Source organism: Rhinolophus hipposideros (assembly GCF_964194185.1).
Source record: "Rhinolophus hipposideros genome assembly, chromosome: X".
NCBI classification, from domain to species: Eukaryota; Metazoa; Chordata; class Mammalia; order Chiroptera; family Rhinolophidae; genus Rhinolophus; species Rhinolophus hipposideros.
Window position 1 is genome coordinate 36,664,922 of NC_138046.1, and position 21,182 is coordinate 36,686,103.

At 37.9% G+C, this 21,182-nt stretch overlaps 1 protein-coding gene across 1 annotated transcript in view; it reads left to right on the forward strand.

The window, feature by feature from the left end:
* The window catches only part of LOC308494706 (A-kinase anchor protein 17B-like), a 42,953-nt gene that overhangs the window by 12,164 nt on the left and 9,607 nt on the right, over positions 1-21,182 (forward strand). The window lies entirely within an intron of this gene.

Sequence of the window (21,182 nt, forward strand, 5' to 3'; positions counted from 1 at the left end):
CCTTGAGGATTCTTTCTTTGGAGTTAATTTTAGACAGCTTCAATACAATGTGTCTTGGACAAGTCCTGTTGGGATTGAGGTAATTAGGTGTTCTATTTGCTTCTTGGATTCGAGAATCCAGTTCTGTCTACAAATTTGGGAAGTTCTCATTGACAATTTCTTTGAGTATATTCTCTGTTCCCTTCTCTCTTTCTTCTTTTTCTGGTATGCCCATTATTCTTATATTGCTCTTTCTGATGGAGTCAGAAAGTTCTTGTAGAGTTCTTTCGTTTCTTTTAAGTCTCAAGTCTCTTTCTTCTTTCATCTGTGTAATTTCCAGGTTTCTATCTTCGATGTCACTGATTCTTTCTTCCATCTGGTCAACTCTACTACCTAAGGTGGTTAATCATTCTTAATTTCTTCTATTGAGTTCTTAATCTCCAGAAATTCCATTTGGTTCTTTTTAAAAATTTCAATCTCTTTCGTAAAATGCTCATGTTGTTCTTTGATTGCGTTTCTGAGTTCATTAAATTGCCTTTCTGTGTTTTCTTGCATCTCTTTGAGGTTTTTCAGAACTGCAATCTTGAATTCTCTATCATTTAAGTCACATATTTCCATATCTCTAAATTCCTTTACTGGAGACTTTTAACTTTCTTTTTGAGCTGTCTTGTTGCCTTGGTTATTCATGGCAATTACTGATTTATTATTTCTTTTCCTAGACATCTACAGGAGAGGCTTCTTCAACAGGTTGATAGGAAGAGGTCTCTCTGACACAGTAGTGCTATATTTTCTCTGCACTTTTCCAGCTTCTGACACAATGGGGGGATTCCCTTGGAGACGGGCCTCTCCTCTGTTAACAGTTCACCTGGGTCATAGGGCGCCACGTCCCTGTGAAGGTGCGGAGAGCTTTTGAAGTTTTAAAGCTCCTCTGCCCCTCATTCAGAGCCCGTATGTTTCAGCAGTTCTGTTTACTCCTGCAGGGATCCACCCAGATAGGTGGGGCCAGGGGCGGGGTGAGTTGTGAGATGTGGCCCAGAGCAATTGCGGCGACCACCACCACAGCCAGTCCTGCTTCCACAGCTCCCTCCCCTTTGCCGGAACTAGTTGGGCTGCGAATCTGTTTCTTCGGTCCACAGTTCTCAGAGCAGCAAATATTCTGTCCTTTGATCCGACACTGCTACTTTATCGCTTCTAGCACCAGCCAGGTGGGGGCGGGGCGAGCTCTGGGAGCGTAGGGAGGGGCGGCTAGTCTCAGTGCCTAAGGCTTCAGTTCTCTGCTTGGCAGTGAGGGCTTTAACCACGGTTTTCAGCCTTCTTCCCTCAGTCTCTGCTGTGAACGTTGGGTTCAGCTGTGTTATATGCTGCCCCCTCAGCCATGTGGGCCGTAAGCGGAGCCCTAGCAGTCCGAGTCCTTCCCTCTCCTGCAGCTGAGGTAGTTCCGGGATGCAGCGAGCTCGGAGCACTGAGCTAGGTCTGCGTCCTGCGCCCGCGCGGCTCCGTCTCCGCACTTCTCCCTTCCCTCCTCCCCCTCTCACGCGATTCACCTACCTGGAGGTGAATTCAGTAGTGGACCTCTTCCTCTTGCCTGTCTGCTGTGCAGGGAGTCCTTTGTGGAGTTATTGTTGTCCCATTAGTTGTAAATTCCAGGAGAGCTTTACAGAGGCTCACCTCACGCCGCCATTTTTCCTCATTGTGGTTTTTATTTTCATTTCTCTGATGATTAGTGATGTTGAGCATTTTTTCATATGTCTATTTGCCATTTGTAAGTCCTCTTTGAAGAAATGTCTCTTCAGGTCCTCTGCCCATTTTTCTATTGGGTTGTTTGTTTTTTTGTTGTTGAGTTTCATGAGTTCCTTGTATATTTTGGATATTAGACCCTTATCGGAGAAGCTGTTTGCAAAAATCTTCTCCCATTTAATCGGTTGCCTCTTTATTTTGTCGATGGTTTCTTTTGCTGTGCAGAAACTTTTAAGTTTCATATAGTCCCATTTGTTTATTTTAGCTTTTACTTCCATTGCCTTTGGAGTCAAATTCATGAAATGCTCTTTGAATCCAAGGTCCATAAGTTTAGTACCTATATTTTCTTCTATGCAGTTTATTGTGTCAGGTCTTATGCTTAAGTCTTTGTTCCATTTTGAATTAATTTTGGTACATGGTGACAGACAACAGTCCAGTTTCATTCTTTGGCACGTGGCTATCCAATTCTCCCAGCACCATTTATTGAAGAGGCTGTCTTTCCTCCATTGTATGTTTTTAGCTTCTTTGTCAAAACTTATCTGTCCATATTTATGTGGTTTTATTTCTGGGTTCTCAATTCCATTCCATTGTTCTATATGTCTGTTTTTCTGCCAATACCATGCTGTTTTGATTATTGTAGTCCTGTAGTACAAGCTAAAGTCAGGCAGTGTGATACCGCCAGCATTGTTCTTTTAAAGATTGCTTTGGCTATTCGGGGTCTTTTGTGGTTCCAAACAAATCTGATGATTTTTTTTCCCCTATTTCTTTAAAAAAATGCCATTGGGATTTTGATGGGGATTGCATTAAATCTGTATATTGCTTTGGGGAATATGGCCATTTTAACTATGTTGATTCTTCCAATCCATGAGAATGGAATGTCGTTCCATTTCTCTTTTTTTTAATTAAATTTATTGGGGTGACAATTATAAGTAAATTTACATAGATTTCAGGTGTACAATTCTGTATTACATCATCTATAAATCCCATTGTGTGTTCACCACCCAGAGTCAGTTCTCCTTCCATCACCATATATTTGATCCTCTTTACCCTCATCACCCACCCCCCACCCCCTTACCCTCTGGTAACCACTAAATTATTGTCTGTGTGTATGAGTTTTTCTTTCTCATTTGTTTGTCTTGTTCTTTTTGGTTTATATACAACATATCAGTGAAATCATAGGGTTCTCTGCTTTGTCTGTCTGACTTATTTCACTTAGTATTATACTCTCAAGATCCATCCATTTTGTCATGTCTTTCCATTTCTTTGTGTCTTCTTCAATTTCTTATAGTTTTCAGCATATAAATACTTCACATCCTTGGTTAAGTTTATTCCTAGGTATTTTATTCTTTTTGCTGTAATTGCAATAGGAATTGTTTTTTGTATTTCTTTTTCTGAGATTTCATTGTTAGTATATAGAAATGCAATGGACTTTTGTACATTGATTTTGCAGCCAGCAACTTTACTGTATTCATTGATTGTTTCTAACTGCTTTTTGGTGGAGTCTTTAGGGTTTTAAATATACAGCATCATGCAATCTGCAAAGAGTGCAAATTTAGCTTCTTCATTCCCAATTTGATGCCTTTTATTTCTTTCTCTTGCCTGATTGCTCTGGCAAGGACTTCCAACACTATGTTGAAAAGCAGAGGTGATAGGGGACAGCCCTGTCGTGTTCCCGAATGTAGAGCAAAGGGCTTCAGTTTTTCACCTAAAATTACGAGATTAGCTGAGGGCTTGTCATAGATGGCCTTTATTATGTTAAGGTATTTTCCTTCTATACCTATTTTATTAAGTGATTTAATCATAATTGGATGGTGTATCTGGTCAAATGCTTTTTCTGCATCTATTGATATAATCAAATTATTTTTGTCCTTCATTTTGTTTATGTGTTGTATCACATTGATGGATTTGCAGATGTTGAACCATCCTTGTGCCCTAGGAATGACCCACTGGGTCATGATAAATAATCTTTTTAATGCATTGTTGTATTTGATTTGCTAGAATTTTGTTTAGGATTTTTGCATCAGTATTCATCAGAGATATAGGTCTGTAGTTTTCTTTTTTTTGTGTTGTTTTTACCCGGTTTTGGTATCAGGGTAATCTTGGCCTCATAAAATGATTTAGAGAGTAATGTCTCTTCTTCAATTTTTTGGAAGAGTTTGAGCAGGATTGGTATTAGATCCTGTTTAAAGGTTTGGTAGAATTCACTAGTGAAACCATCTGGTCCCGGACTTTTGCTTTTGGGAAGCTTTTGGATGACTGATTCAATTTGTTTACTGGTGATTGGTCTGTTTAGATTTTCCAGTTCTTCATGGTTAGCCTTGGAAGGCTATATGTTTCTAAGAACTTGTCCATTTCTTCTAGGTTAATGAATTTGGTGGCATATAGACCTTCATAGTATTCTTGAATGATCCTTTGTATTTCTGTGGTGTCCATGATAACTTCCCCTTTTTCATGTCTGATTTTGTTAATTATTGTCTTCTTTCTCTTTATCTTCGTGATTCTAGCCAAGGGTTTGTTGATTGTATTATATTTTTCAAAGAACCAGTGCTTTGTCACATTAATTTTTTCTATTTTCTTTTTGTTCTCTATTTCATTGAGCTCTGCTCTGATTTTTGTTATTTCTTTTCTTTTGGTGACCTTGGGTTTCACTTGTTCTTCTTTTTCTAGTTCTTTAAGGTGTAACATGAGGTTATCTATTTGGGATTTTTCTTGTTTCTTGATATATGCTTGCAATGATATAAATTTCCCTCTTAAAATGCTTTCACTGCATCCCAAATATTTTGGTAGGATGTAGTTTCATTGTCATTTGTTTCTATGCATCTTTTGATCTCTCCTCTAATTTCTTGTTCGATCCAGTCGTTATTTACTAGTATGGTGTTTAATCTCCATGTATTTGTGTTTTTTCTGCTTTTGTTTCGTGGTTGATATCCAATTTGTAAGCCTTGTGATAAGAGAATATGCTTGGTATGATTTCAATATTCTTAAAGTTGCTGAGGCTGCTTTCATGCCCCAATATATGGTCTATCCTTGAGAATGTTTTATGTTCACTCGAAAAGAATGTATAGTCTGATGTTTTAGGATGAAGTGCTCTATATATGTCAATGATGTCCATTTCATCTAATGTGTCATTTAGGGCTGCAATTTCGTTATTTATTTTCCGTTTGGATGATCTATCCATAGCTGTCAATGATGTATTTAAGTCCCCTAGTATAATTGTGTTTTGGTCAATTTCTCCCTTTAGTTCTGTTAGTAGTTGCTTGGTATATTTCGGTGCTCCCTGATTGGGGGCATAAATATTGATGACTGTTATGTCTTCTTGTTGTATAGTCCCCTTTACCATTATGAAAGTCCATCTTTGTCTCTTGTTATCTTTTTCACCCTGAAGTCTGTTTCATCTGATATCATTATGGCCACACCTGATTTTCTTTGGGTACCATTTGCTTGGAGTGCCAATTTCCACCCTTTCATTTTGAGTCTATTCTTGTCCTTGTAGCTGAGATGTGTCTCTTGGAGACAGCATATGGTTGGGTTTAGTTTTTTGATCCAATCTGCCACTCTGTGCGTTTTTATTGGTGAGTTCAGTCCATTTTCATTTAGGGTGATTATTGATACGTGAGGATTTTCTATCATTCTTTCTTTAGTTTTTCTGGTAAGGCTGTGTGTCCATTGTTTCTTTGCCTTTTTGTTGTTTTCTGTTATTTCTGTGAGGTGGTATTCTATGATGTTTCCGTCTGTTTCTTCTTTTATTACAGTATATATTTCAGCTCTGGATTTTTTTTTTGAGTGGTTACGCATACGATTATGTAAAAAAAATTTTGATATTTATTGTAATCCATTTTCTTCAGCCCGCTTACTTTCTCCATTCCCATATTCCGGTTCATGCCTTTAGTCTCCCCCTTTTTATATTTCTGTTGCCACAAGTTGTCCCTGTTGATGGTGGTCGAATAGCGTCCTTTAGTATTTCTCGTAGTGCAGGTCGTGTATTAGAAAATTCCCTCAGCTTCTGGATGTCTGGAAAGGTCTTTATTCCTTCTTCATATCTAAAGGATATCTTTGCTGGATATATTATGCTTGGCTCATGATTTCTCTTTCAATAGTTTGAATATTTGTTTCCACTCCCTCCTGGCTTGTAGAGATTCTGCTGAAAAATCTGATGATAATCTAATGGGCTTTCCTTTGTAGGTTACCGTCTTCTTTTCCCTGGCTGCCTTGAGGACTCTGTCTTTGTTGTTAATTTTAGACAGCTTCAATACAATGTTCCTTGGAGAAGGCCTGTTGGGATTGAGGTAATTAGGTGTTCTATTTGCTTCTTGGATTCGAGGATCCTATTCTGTCCACAAATTTGGGAAGTTCTCATTGACAATTTCTTTGAATATATTCTCTGTTCCCTTCTGCCTTTCTTCTCCTTCTTGTATGCCCATTATTCTTATATTGCTCTTTCTGATAGAGTCAGAACTTTCTTGTAGAGTTCTTTCATTTCTTTTAAGTGTCAAGTCTCTTTCTTTTTCCATGTGTGTAATTTCCAGGTTTCTATCTTCGATTTCACAGATTCTTTCCTCCATCTGGTCAACTCTACTACCTAAGCTGGTTATTTCATTCTTAATTCCTTCTATTGAGTTCTTAATCTCCAGAAATTCCATTTGGTTCTTTTTTAAAATTTCTATCTCTTTCGTAAAATGCTCATGTTGTTCTTTGATTGCATTTCTGAGTTCATTAAATTGCCTTTCTGTGTTTTCTTGCATCTCTTTGAGGTTTTTTAGAACAGCAATCTTGAATTCTCTATCATTTAAGTCACATATTTCCATATGTTTAAGTTCCTTTTCTGGAGACTTTTCACTTTCTTTCTGAGCTATCTTGTTGCCTTGGTTACTCATGGCAATTACTGATTTATTATTTCTCTTCCTAGACCTCTACAGGAGTGGCTTCTGCAACACGTTGATAGGAAGACATCTTTCTTTTGTTTTCCAATACTTGTTGGTATAATGTTTTATTTTCTCTCTGACTGCAGCCTGTTTTTTTCTCTCTGAAACAGTAGTGTTATGTTTTCTCTGCACTATTCCAGCTTCTCACACAATGGGGGGATTCCTTGGGAGACGGGCCTCTCCTCTGTTAATAGTTCACCTTGGTCATAGGGTGCCACATCCCTGTGTGGGTGCGGAGAGCTTTTGAAGTTCCAAGGCTCTTTCTGCACTCGATTCAGACCCCGTATGTTTCAGCAATGCTGTTTACTCCTACTGGGATCCGCCCAGATAGGTGGGGCCAAGGAAGGTGTGAGTTATGAGAGGTGGCCCAGACAATGGCGGCGACCACTACCACAGCAGTCCTGCTTCCACAGCTCCCTCCCCTTTGCCGGAACTAGTTGGGCTGTGAATCTGTTATGCAGTCCAGATTTCTGAGAATAGCAAATATCCTGTCCTTTTGATCTGACACTGCTACTTTATCGCTTCTAGCATGGGGCAGTTGGGGGTGGGGCAAGCTCTGGGAGTGTAGGGAGGGGGCGGCTAGTTTCAGTGCCTAATTCTTCTGTTCTCCGCTCAGCAGTGAGGGCTTAAACCACCGTTTTCAGCCTTCTTCCCTCAGTCTTTGCTCCGAGGTCACTGCTGTGATCGTTGGGTTCAGCTGTGTTGTATGCTGCCCCCTCAGCCCTGTGGGCCATAGGCAGAGCCCTAGCATTCTGAGTTCTTTCCTCTCCCGCAGCTGCGGTAGTTCCAGGATGCAGCGAGCTCGGAGCCCTGAGCTAGGTCTGCATCCTGCGCCCGTGCGGCTCAGTCCCTGCACTTCTCCCTTCCCTCCTCCTGCGCTTGCGTGATTCACCCACCTGGAGGTGAATTCAGTAGTGGGCCTCTTTGTCTTGCCTGTCTGCTCTGCAGGGAGTCCTTTGTGGAGTTATTGTTGTCCGATTAGTTGTAAATTCCAGGGGAGCTTTACAGAGGCTCACCTCACGCCGCCATTTTGATGATGTCTACCATTAAAATTTATGATTATCAAGTTCCTCCTCTGTGCCAGGCACCTTTCCTTCTAGGCTCTGAAGATAAAATGGTGAACCATATACATGCAGTCCCTGCCGTTATGAAACTTGCAGAGTAGGGGGTGGGGGTTGGTGCAGATTAAAAAAAAAACACACATGTTAACAAATGCACATGATTATTTGATCATTTCAGTGTTACCATGAAACTAAAATGGGTTGATATGCTACAACGTGACAGTGGTGTGAGCAGTGCTGTTCAAGCTAGTGTTCAGGGAAGGTTTCTCTGAGCCACATCTGAATAATGAGAAGGAGGCAACCATGAGAAAATCTTGAGGAAGAGAGCACTTCAGCTGTAGGGAAACAGAAGTGCAAATGCTCTGAGGAGTGAACTTGATGCATTTAAGGTGCAGTAAAAAAGGCCAGTGTGACAGTCATGGAGAGATCAAGGGCAGTAGGTCACAAAGGGACAAAATGAGTTGAAAGAGATGGGTAGCGGCTATATTTTGGGGATAAGTAGTCTGGATTTTGTTCAAAGCATGATGGGAAGCCACTGGAGGATTTTGAACAAAGGAGTAACAGGATCTGACTTAAAGTATTTTTTTAATTTTTAAAGCATTTTGGCTGGATGGATTTGGAATGTGTGGTAAAGGTGGAGTCAAAATGACTTGCTGAAGGGTTGAACCTAGGGGGAAGGGAAGAACTTGAGCACCTGGGTGGATGGTGGCTCTATTAGGGAGATGGGAATAACTGGGGGACTCCCAAGAGTTCTGTTGCACTTGTTAGGTTGAGATGCTAATGAAACATTCAAGTTGGACATATTGAATAGGCAGTTGAATGTCAATGTAAAGGTTGGCTGGAGCTTTAGCCTACATAAAAATTAAATGCAAATTAAAGCTACTTTAAGTTGCCATTATAAACTGATAAATGTAGCAGAAATAAAAATGATAATGATCCAATGTAAGCAGGGCTGCACGGGGTGCATGGGAATTGGGCATGTTAATACTGTGATGGCATGATAAGTTGACTTAATCATTCAGGAGAACAATTTGCAATATGTAATGAGCCATATGAACTTGTTCCTATCCTTTGGTGTAATATATTTTGAGGAAGTCATTTTAAAAAAGATTTGGACAATGATTTTCATTGTGGTGCCCTTTCTCGTACTAGTAGTACAGAGTAGTAGTGATGCTTTTTTGGAAAGAGTAGTGCTCTTTTTTTTTTCTTTTTTTCTTTTTTATTAGTTTCAGATGTACAGAGCAATTTACTAGAGATTTACACCCCTCACAAAGTGATAATCCCCCAATCTACTGCCTCTCTGACATCATATATAGCTGTTACAATTCCATTGACTGTATTTCCTATGCTGTACTCCACATCTGTGACTATACATATAGTTGACATTCAATATTATTCTACTTCAGCTTCAGGTGTAAAAACTAATTGGAAAATGCAAATCCCCATGAAGGGGGAATATCTAACCAAATATGTAGGAACTCTGTAGAGTTTCTGTAGAATTTCTGTTTTATATATGGAACTATTACAGAAGTTTGCTATAGGCATGAAAAGTGAGAAATGTGTTGATCATATCATTATCTGAGATTGTTATTAAATAGGTTCAAAACCCAAATCATGATGGTCTCTAACTACAACCATGTAAATCTCATATATTATTCATGCAGAAAATTGTAAATATATAGTTGTCTTAGGTTTTTAGCCATTGCATCCACTTTTGCCTTCACACCTCTTTCACTCTGACAGTGTTCCCTGGTCAGGATGCTATAACACAGTGGTCCACCATCAAGAGTTCACGTGAATGGTGGTTTCTCAAGCCTTTCCTCCCTTGATTACATTTTCGCCATAAGGTATTGAGTAGTATCCTATTCTGCAGGATCTGTATTCAAATAAGTTTACCTTGGGATTTTAAAAAGGTTGGGAAAATACTGCTGCTTTCAGAAACTACTTACTACTAGCTCCTAGCACGGCTTCATGTAAAGACTGCTTTTGCCCTGTAGGTGGCGACTCGTGGGTAGGAAGTTTGCTGGTAATTTTCAGATTGCGAAGAAAACAGAGAAGTAAAACACTGGCGACTTCATGATATGCATTTCCCACAAATAATACTCTATTTGGTGAGTGAGACTAAAGTATGTAAGATACTCAGCCACATTCCTTTAAATCCCTGATAGCATTTTTTTTTAATATGAAGAAGAGAAAGCAATGAGTCTACTTTAGTAGCATTATAGTAAATTAATCCAAAGTATAAAGCAGTATTCCTGGTAGGAAATGTCTGGGGAGTCGTGTTCTATAACAAAAACTTTCCTGGTGCTAAAGAAGGGGCAAAAGACCAAGACTGGTCATATGGGTCTGCGACTGCCCTGTGCATATTTTAAAAAATTGCTCCCTCCCTTGCCATCATGGAATGACTCCCATACTCACTGAGTTATGTAAATGCATTTGCACAGAAAGGCCTAACACAAATCTTTCTTTAGGTTAATTTATTTTATTAGCCTTAGAAACACTTTGCTTTCACAAACATTATCACATAAAGGAAATACAATCTTTTAAAATAGGGAAGTAAAAACAGGAAATTAAGTTGCCAAAGGAGATGAATCAACATGAATTCGGTTTTCTTCATTTCAAGATCAACAGTTTCCATGCCAAAGTCTCCCTTAGATCAGATTTTCTTTGAGCAGTGGTAGAAGAGATTCTCTTTCAGTAGGACACTCGTACTTCCTGGTAACAAATTTATCATTGCTGAATGGCTGTGGATCTCCAAAAGTCCCTTACTTTCTGTCCTGAAAGCTCCCAGTGCTCTGCTAAGCCCTTAAGGACCATTTCAATTTGGGAATTTAGCCATCTGGTAGGTCCTGTATTGGCCATATTCCTATTGCAGCACGGAGGGTTGCTCATTTTAATGATGTGATTTAAAAATTTTTCAAGATCATATGGTCAGCCTCAGTTTTAAAATTGTTGTTTAGGTTAGTGATGTGTTAAAACACATGAATGTTCATCCATGACTTCTTGAGTGAAGAGTCAGGGAATAATTCTATTTGGTCAAGACTTACTGGGCTTCTGTACTAGCCAGGAAATTGGCAATTGGCTAGGTTGATTTAAACCAAATACATTTTGGCTGCCTTGGTAACTGACTATAAATATGTTGGTATAATTTTAAATACTTTCAAAATGACTGATTTTAAAGTTCAAAAGCCTGGAGACAAAAAGAAAGGCAGCAAATAACTACTTTGAAAGATGATATTGAGTTTTATAAATGGTCCTATTTTTTCACTTCTTAAAAAAGTGCCTCATTCAAATGTCCTTTACAACAAATATTTATGAGAGTGAGGAAAAGTGAAAGAGAATGAATGATGGATACTTTGATAATAACTCAAGTGCTTTTAAAGTTTTAAAGTTATATTTCTGATAAAACAAAAACAAAAACAGAACTGGAGGTGTAGTAGGAATTTCTCTAGTGTCTTCTGAAATGAAAAGAAGTATTGGAGTGACTGAATTTCAGACCCTACAGAATGTATTGAATATTCACTGCAGGTTAAAACAATCATTTTAAGTTTGGAAGAACATCTCAAGACTGTTTCCTTTTCTCTCTTCTCTTATTCTACTGTTATTCAGTCAGCTTTGATACTAGGTACAGAGGCAAGGAAGATGAGGTGGACAGATGACTGGAGAGAGCAGCCAGGTTCTCTTGAGTCCACTAGAAATGTTCTGGCATGGGAAGCATGTTGAGTGAAATGCTTTGGTAAAGCTATGTGCGCACGATACTGCTGGAATTCACACTGTGTAAATGTTATTGAATACCTAATTTTTTGAAGTTAGAGGAGCTCTTATTCGCCGCTGCAAAGGTATTAAACAGAGAAGTGGTTTCAATAGTGTTGCTTTTAATCAGATGAGAAGAAAGATGTGTGTATATGGTGGGGGGGAATGGGGAGGTCATGGCGGAGCATAATAGAACATAGGAATAGTTAAAAATCTTTACTAAATTTTACTTTTTGATAATTTATGAAGGTTATAACTATGGTGTTCCTTGCCATCAGGGCTTGGTTTATACTAGGCTCTTAAACCTTTGTTGAATAAAGTAATCTACGTATATGACAGCAATTGGTGAAAATGATGGGAACATTGTTAATGAATTCTACCATTGTTATCAACTGAAGCACATATATATTAAAAGGGAATTTAGAGGCCAAATTAGGTTGTTCTAAATAATTAATTTTAAGTTGTAGTCTAATAACTTGATCTTAGTATTTCCACCTGTTTTGGTAGATATGTTTTTATTAATATATATAAAATATATAAAATGCAGGACTATATGTACTAAATAATATATCTAATTTAAAATAGATTATTTAGCAGCCACTATGGAAAACAGTATGGTGGTTCCTCAAAAAATTAAAAATAGAACTACCTTATGACCCAGTAATTCCACTCCTGGGTATTGTTTACAGGACAAAATAATTTTCCAGGTAGTCTGCCAAAAAGGATTTATTCAGGAAAAGGAAAAAGCAAAACTACTGCAGCAGTGTGAGAACCAGCATCTCTGGTCAGCTGCGCACATGCAATGTTCCACCTCTCTGCCAAGATGGCCGCTATATATATTCCCTCCCCCTACTGCAGGAAGTTAGAACCATAAAGTTTTAACAGGCAGTCAGGACTACAGAGTAACGGGAAGCCTAGCTCCATCCACAGACTTCCCAGCACCTTGGTCAGTTTTCTCAAAGTGCCAGTTCGCTTTTATCAGTATTTATCCAAAGAAATCCAAAACACTAATTCAAAAAAAACATATGCACCCCTATATTTATTGCAGCACTATTTACAATAGCTAAGATGTGGAAACAATTGAAATGCCCATGAATAGATGATTAGATAAAGAAATTATGGTACATTTATACAATGGACTATTACTCTGCCATAAAAAAGAATGAAATCTTACCAATTGCAACAACATGGGTGGACCTACAGGATTTTATCTATTTTTTAATTAAATTTATTGGTGTGAAAATTGGTAGTAAATTTACATAGATTTCAGGTGTACAATTCTGTATTACATCATCTATAAATCCCATTGTGTGTTCACCACCCAGAGTCAGTTCTCCTTCCGTCACCATATATTTGATCCCCCTTACCCTCATCACCCACACCCCACCCCCTTACCCTCTGGTAACCACTAAATTATTGTCTGTGTCTATGAGTTTTTCTTTCTCATTTGTTTGTCTTGTTCTTTTGTTGTTTTTGGTTTATATACCACATATCAGTGAAACCATAGGGTTCTCTGCTTTTTCTGTCTGACTTATTTCACTTAGCATTATACTCTCAAGATCCATCCATGTTGTCACAAATGCTCCTATATCATCTTTCCTTAACACCAAATAGTATTCCATTGTGTATATATACCACAACTTCTTTATCCATTCATGTATCGAAGGACATTTTAGTTGTTTCAATGTCTTGGCCACCGTAAACAAAGCTGCAATGAACATTGGAGTACACGTGTCTCTATAGAGAAATGCTTTCAGATTTTTTTGGTAGATACCCAGGAGAGCGATTGCTGGGTCATATGGAAATTCTATTCGTAATTTCTTGAGAAACCTCCACACTGCCTTCCATAAAGGCTGCACCAGTCTGCATTCCCACCAACAGTGCATGAGGGTTCCTTTTTCTCCACAGCCTCTCCAACAATTGTTACTATTTGTCTTGTTGATGATAACTATTCTGACTGGGGTGAGGTGATATCTCATTGTGGTTTTCATTTGCATTTCTCTGATGATTAGCGATGTTGAGCATTTTTTCATATGTCTATTTGCCATTTGTATATCCTCTTTGGAGAAATGTCTCTTCAGGTCCTCTGTCCATTTTTCAATTGGATTGTTTGTTTTTTTGTTGTTGAGTTTCATGAGTTCCTTGTATATTTTGGATATTAGCCCCTTATCAGAGGCACTGTTTGCAAAAATCTTCTCCCATTCAATTGGTTGCCTCATTATTTTGCCAATAGTTTCTTTTGCTGTTCAGAAACTTTTAAGTTTCACATAATCCCATTCGTTTATTTCAGTTTTTACTTCCATTGCGTTTGGAGTCAAATTCATGAAATGCTCTTTGAATCCAAGGTCCATAAGTTTAGTACCTATGTTTTCTTCAATGAAGTTTATTGTGTCAGGTCTTATGCTTAAGTCTTTGATCCATTTTGAATTAATTTTGGTACATGGTGATAGATAGCAGTCCAGTTTCATTCTTTTGCACGTAACTATCCAATTCTGCCAGCATCATTTATTGAAGAGGCTGTCTTTCCTCCATTGTATGTTTTTAGCTTCTTTGTCAAAACTTATTTGTCCATATTTATGTGGTTTTATTTCTGGGTTCTCAATTCTATTCCATTGGTCTATGTGTCTGTTTTTCCGCCAATACCAAGCTGTTTTGATTATTGTAGCCCTGTAGTACAAGCAAAAATCATGGAGTGTGATACCTACAGTATTGTTCTTTTTTTAAAATATTGCTTTGGCTATTCCGCGTCTTTTGTGGTTCCAAAGAAATCTGATGATTTTTGGTTCTATTTCTTTAAAAAATGCCATTGAGATTTTGATGGGGATTGCATTAAATCTGTATATGGCTTTGGGTAATATGGCCATTTTCACTATGTTGATTCTTCCAATCCGTGAGCATGGAATGTCTTTCCATTTCTTTGTGTCTTCTTCAATTTCTTTCAAAAATGTCTTATAGTTTTTAGCACATAGGTCTTTCACATCCTTGGTTAAGTTTATTCCTAGGTATTTTATTCTTTTTGCTGCAATTGCAAAAGGAATTGTTTTTTCTATCTCTTTTTCTGAGATTTCATTGTTGGTATATAGGAAAGCAATGGACTTTTGTACGTTGATTTTGTAGCCAGCAACTTTACTGTATTCATTGATTGTATCTAATAGCTCTTAGGTGGAGTCTTTAAGGTTTTCTATATATAGCATCATGTCATCTGCAAAGAGTGACAATTTAACTTCTTCATTCCCAATTTGGATGCCTTTTATTTCTTTCTCTTGCCTGATTGCTCTAGCAAGGACTTCCAACACTATGTTGAAAAGCAGAGGAGATAGGGGACAACTTTGTCGTGTTCCTGAACGTAGAGCAAAGGGCTTCAGCTTTTCACCATTAATTATGAGATTAGCTGAGGGCTTGTCGTATATGCCCTTTATCATGTTGAGGTATTTTCCTTCTACACCAATTTTATTAAGTGTTTTAATCATAAATGGATGTTGTATCTTATCAAATGCTTTTTCTGCATCAATTGATAGAATCATATGGTTTTTGTCCTTTATTTTGTTTATGTGATGTATCACATTGATGGATTTGCGAATGTTGAACTATCCTTGTGCCCCGGGGATGAACCCCACTTGGTCATGATGAATAATCTTTTTAATGCATTGTTGTATTCGATTTGCTAGAATTTTGTTTAGGATTTTATCATCTGTATTCATCAGAGATATTGGTCTGTAGTTTTCTTTTTTTGTGTTGTCCTTACCCGATTTTGGTATCAGGGTAATCTTGGCCTCATAAAATGATTTAGAGAGTAATGTCTCTTCTTCAATTTTTTGGAAGAGTTTGAGCAGGATTGATATTACATCGCGTTTGAAGGTTTGGTAGAATTCACTAGTGAAGCCATCTGGTCCAAGACTTTTGCTTTTGGGAAGGTTTTGGATGACTGATTCAATTTATTTACTGCTGATCTGTCTGTTTAGATTTTCCAGTTCTTCATGATTCAGCCTTTGGAAGGCTATATGTTTCTAAGAACTTGTCCATTTCTTCTAGGTTAATGAATTTGGTGGCATATAGTCCTTCATAGTATTCTTGAATGATCTTTTGTATTTCTGTGGTGTCCGTGATAACTTCCCCTTTTTCATTTCTGATTTTCTTAATTAGTGTCTTCTCTTTCTTTATCTTAGTGAGTCTAGCCAAGGGTTTGTCAATTTTATTAATTTTTTCAAACAACCAGCGCTTTGTCACATTAATTATTTCTATTGTCTTTGTGTTCTCTATTTCATTTAGTTCTGCTCTGATTTTTGTTATCTCCTTTCTTCTGCTGACCTTGGGTTTCAATTGTTCTTCTTTTTCTAGTTCTTTAAGGTGTAACATGAGGTTATTTATTTGGGATTTTTCTTGTTTCTTGAGATAGGCCTGTAATGGTATAAATTTCCCTCTTAAAACTGCTTTCGCTGCATACCAAAAATTTTGGTAGGATGTATTTTCATTGTCATTTGTTTCTATGTATCTTTTGATATCTCCTCTAATTTCTTTTTGACCCAGTCGTTCTTTAAAAGTATGTTGTTTATTCTCCATGTATTTGTGTTTTTTCCTGCTTTCTTTTTGCAGTTGATATCCAATTTCAAAGCCTTGTGATCAGAGAATATGCTTGGTATGATTTCAATCTTCTTAAATTTGCTGAGGCTAATTTTCTGTCCCACTATATGGTCTATCCTTGAGAATGTTCCATGTACACTATAAAAGAATGTATAGTCTGATGTTTTAGGATGAAGTGCTCTATACATGTCAATTATGTCCATTTCATCTAATGTGTCATTTATCTTCGGTTTGGATGATCTATCCATAGCTGTCAATGATGTATTTAAGTCCCCTAGTATAATTGTGTTTGGTCAATTTCTCCCTTTAGTTCTGTTAGTAGTTGCTTGGTATATTTCGGTGCTCCCTGATTGGGGGCATAAATATTGATGACTGTTATGTCTTCTTGTTGTATAGTCCCCTTTACCATTATAAAATGTCCATCTTTGTCTCTTGTTATTTTTTTCACCCTGAAGTCTGTTTCATTTTTTATCATTATGGCTCCACCTGATTTTCTCTGGGTACGTTTTGCTTGGAGTGTCAATTTCCACCCTTTCACTTTGAGTCTATGCTTGTCCTTGTAGCTGAGATGTTTCTCTTATAGACAGCATATGGTTTGGTTTAGTGTTTTGATCCAATCTGCTACTCTGTGTCTCTTTATTGGTGAGTTCAGTCCATTTACATTTAGGGTGATTATTGATATAAGAGGATTTCCTGTCATTCTATCTTTAGTTTTCTGGTAAGGCTGTGTCTCAATTGTTTCTTTGCCTTTTTGTTGTTGTCTGTTATTTCTGTGTGGTGGTATTCTATGATGTTTCACTCTGTTTCTTCTTTTATTACAGTATGTATTTCAGTTCTGGATGTTTTTTGAGTGGTTACCCTTAAGTTTATGTAGAAGAAACTTTGATATTTAGAGTATTCCAGTTTCTTCAGCATGCTTTCTCTCTCTATTCCCATATTCCAGTTCATGCCTTTATTCTCCCCCTTTTTATGTTTTGGTTGCCACAAGTTGTCCCTGTTGTTGGTGGTCTAATAGCCTCCTTTAGTGTTTCTTGTAGTGCAGGTCATGCATTAGAAAATTCCCTCACCTTCTGGATGTCTGGAAAGGTCTTTATTCCTCCTTCATATCTAAAGGAGATCTTTGCTGGGTATATTATTCTTGGCTCATGATTTCTCTCTTTCAATAGTTTGAATATTTGGTTCCATTCCCTCCTATCTTGTAAAGTTTCTGCTGAAAAAACTGATGATCATCTAATGGGCTTTCCTTTGTAGGTTACCTTCTTCTTTTTCCTGGCTGCCTTGAGGATTCTTTTTTTGTCATTGATTTTAGACAGCTTCAATACAATGTGCCTTGGTGAAGGTCTGTTGGGATTGAGGTAATTAGGTGTTCTATTTGCTTCTTGTATTCGAGGATCCAGTTCTTTAAACAAGTTTGGGAAGTTCTCATCGACGATTTGTTTGAATATATTCTCTGTTCCCTTCTCTATTTCTTCTCCTGCTGGTATGCCTATTATACTTATATTGCTCTTCTGATGGAGTCAGAAAGTTCTTGTAGAGTTCTTTAACTTCTTTTAAGTCTCACGTCTATTTCTTTTTCCATCTGTGTCATTTCCAGGTTTCTATCTTCAATGTCACTGATTCTTTCCTCCATCTGGTCAACTCTACTACCTAAGCTGGATATTTCATTCTTAATTTTTTCTATTGAGTTCTTAATCTCCAGAAATTCTATTTGGTTCTTTCTAAAAATTTCAATGTCTCTAGTAAAATGTTCATTTTGTTGTTTGATTGTGTTTCTGAGTTCATTAAACTGCCTTTCTGTGTTTTCTTGCATCTCATTGAGTGTTTTCAGTACTGCAATCTTGAATTCTCTGTCGTTTAACTCACATAGTTTCATATGTTTAAGTTCATTTACTGGACACTTTTCATTTTCTTTCTGAGGTGTCTTGTTGCCTTGGTTATTAATGGCTGTTAATGATTGATTATTTCTCTTCCTAGACGTCTACAGGGGTGGCTTCTGCCACAGGTTGATAGGAATAGGTCTCTGTTTTGTTTTACAGTACGTGTTGGTAGAACGTTTTATTTTCTCTTTGACTGCAGCCCTTTTTTCTCTCTCACACTGTAATGTTATATTTTCTCTGCACTATTCCAGCTTCTCACACAGTGGGGATATTCCCTGAAAGATGGGTTTCTTCTCTGTTAACAGTTCACCTGGGTCATGGGTGCCACATCTTTTTAAGTATGCGGAGATCTTGTGAAGTTCCAAAGCTCTTCCTGCACCAGATTCAGAGTCCATGTGTTTCAGCAGTTCTGTGTACTCCTGCAGGAATCTGCCCAGATAGGAGGGGACAGTGGTGGGTTGGGTTGTAAGAGGTGGCTCAGAGCAATGGCAGCCACCACCACCACCTCCTGTGCTGCTTCCACAGCTCCCTCCCCTTTGCCAGAATTAGTTAGGCTGTGAATCTATATCTGTGGACCACCATTCTCAGAACTACAAATATTTTGTTCTTTTTATCTGACACTGCTACTGCTCCGCTTCTAGCACTGGGCAAGTGGGGGCAGGGTGTGCTCTGGGTTGGTAGGGAGTTGGTGGCCACTCTCAGTGCTTAAGTCTTTGGTTCTCTGTGGCAGTGAGGTCTTAAACCACCGTTTTCAGCCTTCTTCCCTCCGTCTTTGCTCTGAGGTCTCTGCCGTGAGCGTTGGCTTCATCTCTGTTATATGCTGTCCCCTCAGCCCTGTGGGCCATAAGCAGAGCCCTAGTAGTCCCATTTCTCTCTCCTGCAGCTGTGGTAATTCGGGATGCATTGAGCTCGGAGCACTGAGCTAGGTTTGTGTCCTGCGCCACGTGTCTCTGTCTTCGCACTTCTCTCTTTCCTCCTCCCCTCCTCGTGCAATTTGCCCACCTTTAAGTGAATTCAGTAGTGAATTTGTCTTACTTGTCTGCTGTACAGGGAGTCCTTTGTGGAGTTATAGTTGTTTGATTTATTGTAAATTGCAGAGGAGATTATCTGAGGCTCACATCACACTGCCAGTTTGATCACAAGTCCCTGAATTATATATCTTGAAATGGATTAACATTTAGGTGTTTCTATCATCAGTTAGCTATTGTTGTATTACAAACCATCCCCAAACTTAGTGACTTAAGCAATAGGCATTTATTAGTTGTCAAAAATCTGTAGGTTCTCAGGACTGTTTTCCTGATCTGTGAGGGCTCCAGCTGATATTGGCTGGGCTTGCTCATGTGTCACTGATGACATGGTTTGTTGGCTGGTGGCTGGCTGGTCTGGGATGGCCATCTGTCACAAGTGGGCTCTTTATGTGCCTCTCAGCCTCCAACAGGCTAGCCCAGGTTTGTCTCCATGGCATGGCAGGATTGCAGGAGAGTAAGAACCACTTGATACGTAGGCTTGGGTGTGGCATTTGGTCACTGCTGCCACGTTCTGTTGGCAAAAATGAAAAAACCAACCAACCATCTCACATTCAGGGCTGGGGAATAAATATATTCTATCTCTTGACAGAGATAACTGAAAGTCACATTATAAAGGCTGTAGGTACAGGAAGGAGTGGAAAATCGGGATCATTTTTGCAACTGTTGTACCATAACATTGAAATGAATGTTGTCCTTCAAGTTGTCATCTTTCATAGCTCTGTGCCCATTCCAACAATGTACCCACTAATTAAAAAATTAATTAGGGGGGTTATCACTTTGTGAGGGGTATAAATGTCTAACTATTATGTTGGCTTTGTATACCTGAAACTAATAAAAAGAGAAAAGTAAAATAAAATAATTAATTAGAGTCTTTCTTGGAATATCCTCCTATGAGAGGTTATACTAAGTCAATTAAGAAATTTGTTGTTTGTAGTCATCTATTTTAGCCAGTATTCTTCATTCTAGATGATTTCTAAATATCAAATTCAGGATTAAAGAATTTTGGAACTGGCCTTCATCAAGGTTATTTAAAAGAATGTAACCCAGACTTTGAGATCAATCCAGAAGAAGCATTCTAAAATGTTTAAAAGAAAGGCAGTATCACTGGAATTAATGGAGAGCATGACAAACCTGATTACCTTGAAGTGATTAATTATTTTGTATGTGCTTTTTCTGGAATATTTAAAAAAACACATTGCTTTATACCTCTTGACAATAGATAAATTTTGGGGTTCAACATATCTTAATTGAATTTCAAATGAATTTTTCTCCTAAAGGAGCTTAGTGTTGAGTCTTACTTATGTTGCAAATTGCAGCAAACTTACTGGAATTTTTTTCTCCATTTTGCTATTTAGATAATGTTTTTGGAGAAAGAAAACATATGCTCATGTCATCTCAGTCAGTGTTGCTATCTTAAGGATTTCTAGAACCTAATATCTTAGATTCTGCTTTTGATGGCCTTTTAAAAAAGTTTATACAAACTTTTTTTCCTAAAGGACTTGGGTTGTCCTTCAGGGACAGTTATTAAAGAAATATATACCTATAATGTTAACCAAGATTTAACAGTAAATATTGTGTTAGAATTTCCATTATCTGGCCATATATGTTTGGGCATAAATCTCCCCTAATTTGACATTAATGTGAAATTCAGGTGATGTAGATTCTGAATACATTCACTTTTAGAAAAAGTAAACTCTTTTACTGGGAAGTGCTACTTCAAGTCAGCAAATAGGAGCAGAAATCACTAATTCCAAATATTAGTGATCTCACTCACCTTAGGACAACTTAAAAGAGTTTGTTAATATGAAATGCCAGGAAACACTCATGTTTTGGGGTTTTTCTAGTCTAAAAGTAGAGTACAAATTCACTTTGTCTCTTTTAGAAGAGATTGTCTCCTCTTCACTTGAACTTAAAGTTCAATTTAGTTAAAGTCAATACACTGGACGAATAAGAGTAGATATATCCATGTAAGACTTTGAAACAACCTGAACAAAGGATGCTAAGTCAGGTGCATGGGTTAGAACTATCAGGTGGGTGCATGTTCACAAAAGTGCTACATGTATTTTACCCTTGCCCTGTTTCTGTGCCTCCCCCAGCAGGTTTTTATGGGACTTTGTATTTGAGATCAGTTATACAATAGATTGGAGATTTGGAATCTTGGGGTCCCAATATATGGCAACTTGTTTAATTTTCCTGAATCCATCTGAATTTCCCCATCAATAAAATAAGCATGAAAAATACCTA